Below are 7,170 nucleotides of genomic sequence, written 5' to 3'. Positions count from 1 at the left end.
TATCTGTTTCTGTTTCTTTCCCCTCCCCCCCCACCTTTTATACATACACCCTATTGTTTCAGCTTCTCTGGAGAAAATCTGACCAGAGTGGTAGGTTCATGAAGGTAGTGACCTCTGATTAAAACAAAACAAAACAAAACAAAAACAGGCATTGTGTTCAATATAATGAGAAGCAATAAGAATGGAAACCAACCAGTTGATCTAAGAAGCAAGTGATAAGACTAAGAATACCTTAAATAAATAAACATGAGATTGCTTTGAGTTGGCACATGAAGTATCAGACAGTCAATCATAAGACAAGTTCCGTTATATTTAAAGCTAGTGCTCAGTGAGAAAAAAATTAGCAGGATGGCTTAGTCAAAATTCTGTTAGTGACATAGATGAAAAACTCAGTTTTATTCAGCATCTACTAAATGTCGGGCCTTTTTATGTACCTGATTTCATTTAAGTATCACAATATTTTGCCTCATCAGACTGAAATTTAAAATCATGTAAATTGCCAGTGATTTCTTTTTGACTATGGGTCCCCCAAAGTCACTCTTTGCTTGCTTGAATGATCTGCACTTGCTCTCCCCTAGGACTTCTGTGTGTGTTATGCCCTTGCATCCTGCTCCCTTGTCTTTTAATCTGCAGCCTCTTGAGGGACTCACTTTGCTCTTTCCCAGGCTAGACAGGACAGCATGTTATAACTCTCCAGTTCTGAGCATTTTTCCTTCATAACACATATGATTATGTGTTTGTGTGCAATGATTTCCTTAGTTCAGTCATTTAACATGGCTTCAAGTCGCACGAGGGCAGGAATCGCATCTCTTTTGTTCATAGTTTCATCTCTGGGACCTTGTGCTTTATGTGGAACATGGCAGGGACTCAAAATATATATGTTGAATAAATTAATGTAAATGGATTTGAAACCAAATCTGTCTGAGACTGAAGGGCAATGCTTTCTTCCATTGCATCATATTGCTTTCTGATTTTTCAACTAAAAACTCGTATGTTTATTACTTTTTTGAAAATCAACAGGAAGGCACCTGACCTCTTGTCCCAATCCCTGCTCCAATTCAAATATTACCAAAAAAAGAAGCCCATTCTTTAGACAGTGCCCTAGTGTTATTTTACCCTCTCCAGGCACAACTTAAAATGAAATCTGACTTTTCTCTACCTCTGTCTTAGTCCAGGGAGCCAAGCTTTAAAACATTTGTGTAAAATGTGTGGCAGTGCATTAACCAGGGTGAAGATTAAAAAAAAAAAAAAAAAAAACTATTTAAGCAAGGACCTCAAATATATCTTTGACTAAATAATGATTAATCCAAGAACAATCAGAAACATGCGCAAATATGGAAAGGTTCTTAATGACCTGGGAGAAAGCACTAGTTGAACCTAGTGCTATATTTAAGGCATACATTTAAGTGCCTATATTTAAGGCATCCCTTTAAGTGCATCAAAACTCCAATAATGTATGTGTGTTATTATGACTCTTATGTGAACTTTGTGTCACATTGGAAACAAAATATGCAGACCATTCAACATTACATTGCATCTCAGTGACAGGTTATTCAATGCCTTAAATCTGCCTATACTTTTGGCTCTTCAGCAGAAAGCTACAAAGCTAAAAGTCAAAGTGTACAAAATCGAAGACCACACTTTCTACTTTTTTTTTTTTTTTTTAATTTGTCGAGTCCATTTACTTACAGTGTTTCTCAGATCTTGGAAGGTTTAAGCACCAACTGTTTCGCCACATTGTAGCATATACTTCTAACCTACCAGGTAACCTTGAACTGTACTCATGTGTTAATGGTTCAGCTTCACAGTTATACAGACTTTATATATTTTTTAAAATACCAATATATTTTACCAATATATTTTACCAGTAAATACCAATATATTTTAAAATACCAATAACAAATTAAAAAATCTTACACTGCATACAATTCAATGGGATTAAAAATTCAACTTTACTTGCTTTTTCTTTTTTGTTATTAAACATGAGTTATGTATTCTATTTCTTCAGTGGTTGCTCATAAGTTTTGTTTTATAAGTACATTTGACTTATTTATTTTAATTTCTAATCACTACATTTTTTCACTATCGATATATTATTTTACTTTGCACTTTTATCCCCTAGACTAGGCCAGTATTATTTTGACCTTAATGTTTACTTAGATTTACTCACATATTTACCAATTTCTTTGATCACTATAATTTGTACTTCTCCTTTCTTTTGGTTCAGTGTTCTTACTGAAGTATAGCCTTTGTGGTTCTTCCGGGGAGGAATCTGAAGATAATAAACGTTACCAGTCTTTATTCAAAAGTCTCTTTATTATGTTCTTTACCTTTAATTATAGGTTAGTTGGGTATAAAATTCTAAATTGATAGTTGTTTTCCACTGCACTTGGAGGATATTTTATTTCTTGTTGGTTCTATTTTTGTTGGTGAAATTTTTTTCAGTGTAATTGTTGTGCTTTAGGTAATCTGAGTCTTCTCTCTAGTTACTTTTAACACACATATTTTTAACTTTGGCACTGCTTCTTTTTACTATGATGTATGTAATTATGGATTTATTTTCATTTATTTTTTCATCCCTCTATAATTTTTGTTAGATATATTCTTGATCATCTCATGCTTTCCTACATGTCATTTTAAAAAAAAAATCTTATTTGGTCTCCTTTTCTCTGTACATATTGGTGGTAATTTACTTGGTGTGTCTTTCAGTTCTTATATTAATTTTTTAGCTACTGATTAGCCCATCCATTCCTGAATGTTCATTTTTAATTAATCATATTTCTCATTTCGGTAAGATTTATTTGGTTATTTTTAAATTGCCTTTCTTTCTTTCTTTCTTTTTTTTTTTTGTAGTTGTAGACAAACAGAATGCCTTTATTTTATTTATTTTTATGTGGTGCGAAGGATCGAACCCAGTGCCTCACACATGGTAGGCAAGCACTCAGCCACTGAGCTACAGCCCCAGTCCCTACTCTTTCCTTTTTGATTATGTTCTGTGTTTTCATTTTTGTAACAGTTCTGTCTTTTATCTATTTAATCTTTCTAAATATCTACTTTATAGTGTTTTCAGGTTGTTGCATTATATTGAGGTATCAGTATGCTAAACCTTCAGTTTGTTAAGTCTTTTTACTTATCTTTGAAGAAAACTGTTTTTTGTGTGGCTTGCCCTTTTGGTATGGTGAACTTTCCTCCATTTGCAGGATTCTTGGCCACCCCATGCTGTGTCAATCATAAACAGGTATTGGATTTGATTCTTAGAGGTTCATTTCTTTTATTAGGTTCTTTATTTGAGACATTTAAATAACCTAGACAGTATGAATACACACTCTACACTTGCAAAGGTGTATCTGTAGGGGCTTATTGTATATTAATTTTTTTTTTCTTCCTTCGTAGCAAGCAGAAATGAATTTCCTTGTTGCTTACCTGAGCAACCGTCTTCCACAGCTAGCTTGTCCATTCCTGTACTCACTGTTCCTCTGTTTTTGAAGTAGCAAATTCCATTCTTTCTTTAAAACTTGGCAATTGTTACATTTCACCCAGTATATCTACAAACTAGCAGAGAAAGTTGTGTGTATTAATTCAGTTTGCCATGTTGCTAGAAACAAGTCTGTTTAAAATTTTTATTTAGTAATTTTATTGAAACCCTATCAAAAAATTGCCAACACCCTTACTATTCTTGTCATTTCTATGCAATTTTAAGAACAGAATCATATGGCTGCTAGAATCAAACCCACAGCTAATACACGCTGCAACTCTTCCATATTGTTTCTGGTGCCTGAGTTCTATATTTTAGATTATGCTCATGGCATAGAGATTGGAAGAAAAATTTGCATAGTTTTATATCAGTACACACTATTTTAAGTTCCTTTAGGCAAAATGATGTCAGGGTTTTATCTATAGTGTTAAACATACTCTTTAGTGTACAAATGTTAATTTTTCTTCATTCCTTTGAAATCCCTGTTTTAATTTTATCATTGTCCTCCTGTCTCTATGCCTATTATAACCCCTGAAAAAGGAAAAGATAGTGAAAGAATCTGCGAGAAACCACAGAAGGACAAGTATTAAGTAATGAGTTGACAGAGGGAAGGAATTAAAAAAGATTAAAGGAAAGAGAAAACAAGCTGTTGGTACTCTGAAGGAACGTGAATGAAGAAGCTGTGGGTCCCAGAAAAGAGAAGGGGGAGGGGCTGGACGTCAGGAGTGCAAGGCATTGTGGGTGATGAAGAGAATAAAAGAGCAAGCATCATTTGTGGCCATTGTGTGCCCCACAAAGTCCTAGGCACTTTCCATCCACGTCTCCTCTGAAGCCTCAAGAAATGGCTGAACGGCCAGTGATGACTCCTCTTGGAAAATCAGTGAAGGCAGAGAAGTTAAAAAACTCATCAAGATGTGAAGAGTTTGTAAAAACCAGAGTCAAAATCCACACCCCAGTCTGTGTTTTTTAGCCAAAAACCAGGACAGGATTGGAAAGGTCACTCTGTACCCTCTGGGTGGAGCAGAAGCCAGATGCCCTGCTCCTTTCTTCTATTCTTTGCCAGCTAATTACATCTCTGATTAGTGTAGGACAAAGGAAGAGGCACAGAGAGAAGCCTGACAAGGGTGAGGAGGGAATGGCTGGGAGAAAGGAAGATGATTCATTTATAAGCTCTTTGTCCTCCAGAACTCAGATAGGCCTCCTAGGAGGAAAATCTGTGTCTATGGAGACAACCTGGGCTTTGAAGAAAGCGTCACCCAGAGGCGAAAGGGAACAGAAGAGCGGAGGCACTTTCAGACCTCTCCACCTCAGCAAGCCAAGAGAAAAGGCACAACAGCTCTTCACATTTCCTTCTCCTCTCCACTCACATGCTTATATTCTGCCCTGTCCCACATTGTCCCTGGAGACTAAGCCTCCCTCCAAAGCTGTGGATTCCCCAACCAGGGATTCCTGCCTATCAGAAGGTGCGCAGGACCCCATGCCCTTCTCACCGCAAGATGACTTAAAGATAGTTCGCTGCCTTATTCACCAAGAAACTGGTATTAGGCAGGAATTTAAAGAACTAAGTGAACATGATTTTCCCACCAGTGATGCTGAGTATGTCACCTACGTGGTGACACAAACTCACCTTTTCACTACAGTTCAAAGAATCAGAACACCTTCTTTATTCAGAAAATATTTTTACAAAGTTTCATTACTTTTTCAGTCACCATTTCCATTGTGTGATTTTTATTTCCAGAGATGGAAATAAAAGGTCTTTCTTAATTCCAAAAATTCAATTTAGTATTATCTCAAATCAATTCTTGATAAACCCATCATTTAAAATAGACTATTGTAATTAGAGACAGGTTCAGGGATTTTAATCAAGAATGAGTGTGTAAGGATGAATATTTAGAGCTTGCTAAATATTTCAGCAGGGGCGAACCTCAAATCTACAAATGTTAAATTGTCTACATTTTAAAATTCCCTTTTCTTTTTAAAGTTCCTAGGTTAAAAATTAAGCCCCTACAGAGAAGGGCACCTGTATTTGCTCGCCCTATTATGCAGCTATACTGAAATGCTTTACAGCTGCCTAAATTAGCATAATTAAATCCACATCAATTAAAAGCCTCAATCACCCCTCTCCCCTTCACATGTAGATGATGACATTTGTCTAAGGTGGGAAGTAACAAAGGAACTTTTTAACAGTTGAAGACCTGGTTGAAAAGGAGGGTAATAGGATTGATCTACTGTCCCGGGTTTACCTTAACACCAAGAGAAGTGGTCAATGAGAGTTGTTTGGCCAAAGTACTACGCAGTTTGCATTTCAATGTCACCAGCCATTAGAGATGTGCATTTTACCAGGGCCTCTGCTTCTATTGCTCTTTATCTTCCAGCAAGGAGGGGGAAACCAAGCACCATCAAGACTTTGGTGGTGGTAGTTGTTATTTTTAAAGTAGGGGAGCCTAGTGACCTTAGCATAGTGACAAGACTACACCGTGTGGTGCTGGCAAAGAAAATTCCTGGAGATGAAAACTGACGTAGGGTCCAGGGGTTAATTTCTGGAACAGACAAATTTGCATACAAATGAAAAATGATGGGATTTCTGTTCTCCTAAATTTTCAATGTCATCAGCATCAAACAGCAGCCTGTGCTCCCTTGCCGTTTGAAGAATATTCATTACTTTAGAAGAAGGGGCACCTTGTTTGGGGTTCAACTCAGTGCAGGTCAATGACTTCATTTGTGTGACTTTATCTGGAGTGTGAGATTTCTGTGCATCTTTGTAATTTTTCCAAATATGGCTTGAGTTGTATTTATTTCATAATTATAATTGTGGAGTCCTTTTACCTTTTTCATCTCTGTGAGTTTTTTTTCTTTTTTGAGTTATTTAACTATACTTGGCTGACGTTTTCTTTGTACAAGAGGACGACAACCTGGTCTGTCAAAAATTACCTGATATGACAGGACATGATAATTCTTAAGAATTTCCCCAAAGTATGTGATGTTTCTTCTTATCCTCACTTTTAGTTATTTGCTTTTTTGGGCAATTTATCCTTTTATCCCCTCAATTATGATTAAGAATGAAGAGTCATGCACCAACTTTTTAGAAGGCTTATAAAAGGAGAAGGTCCAACTTTCAGGATTTGAAATGATTTTAAAAAATCCTTTAAAGAGTGAGAAAAACAAGACAGCTAATTATTATGATGTATAAACCATAAAGTTAACATAATAATGTGCAGGAGACTAAAACATATCTTCTTGAACTGGGAATTCCACATGCACAGATAGTCTAGTCATAGTTATCTCTGGCACAATGAACACCTTTAACATATTATGCAAAGAATTTATCACCAAAACCTTAAAGGGTTCTTGCCAGTTATTTTTATTGTGATTTTAGATGTGCCAAAAGGGAAATTTGAAACCAACAAGCAAAATATTTCAAAGTTCAGATGTCCTGTTTAGACAAGGAGTTTTAGATGGATCCTAGTCTTTTTTCACCTCACCTCATGTAGCCGATATCACAAAGATATAATTAGAAAATTTGGTACAATATTTAGCCCTGGTCGCTGTGTGATGGAATTGTTTGAATGCTGAGTAACTGAAGCTTGTTTGCATCCCAGTGTGTTGTGAAGGCAAACTTCAAAGAAAATATTATATCTCCCAACTCCAGCTCCTGAGTGTCTTGGAAGTATAATGCAGCAAGGCTTAAAAGTCCC

This window comes from Sciurus carolinensis, chromosome 3 (assembly GCF_902686445.1).
Source record: "Sciurus carolinensis chromosome 3, mSciCar1.2, whole genome shotgun sequence".
Lineage (NCBI taxonomy): Eukaryota > Metazoa > Chordata > Mammalia > Rodentia > Sciuridae > Sciurus > Sciurus carolinensis.
This window is presented reverse-complemented; position numbering follows the sequence as displayed.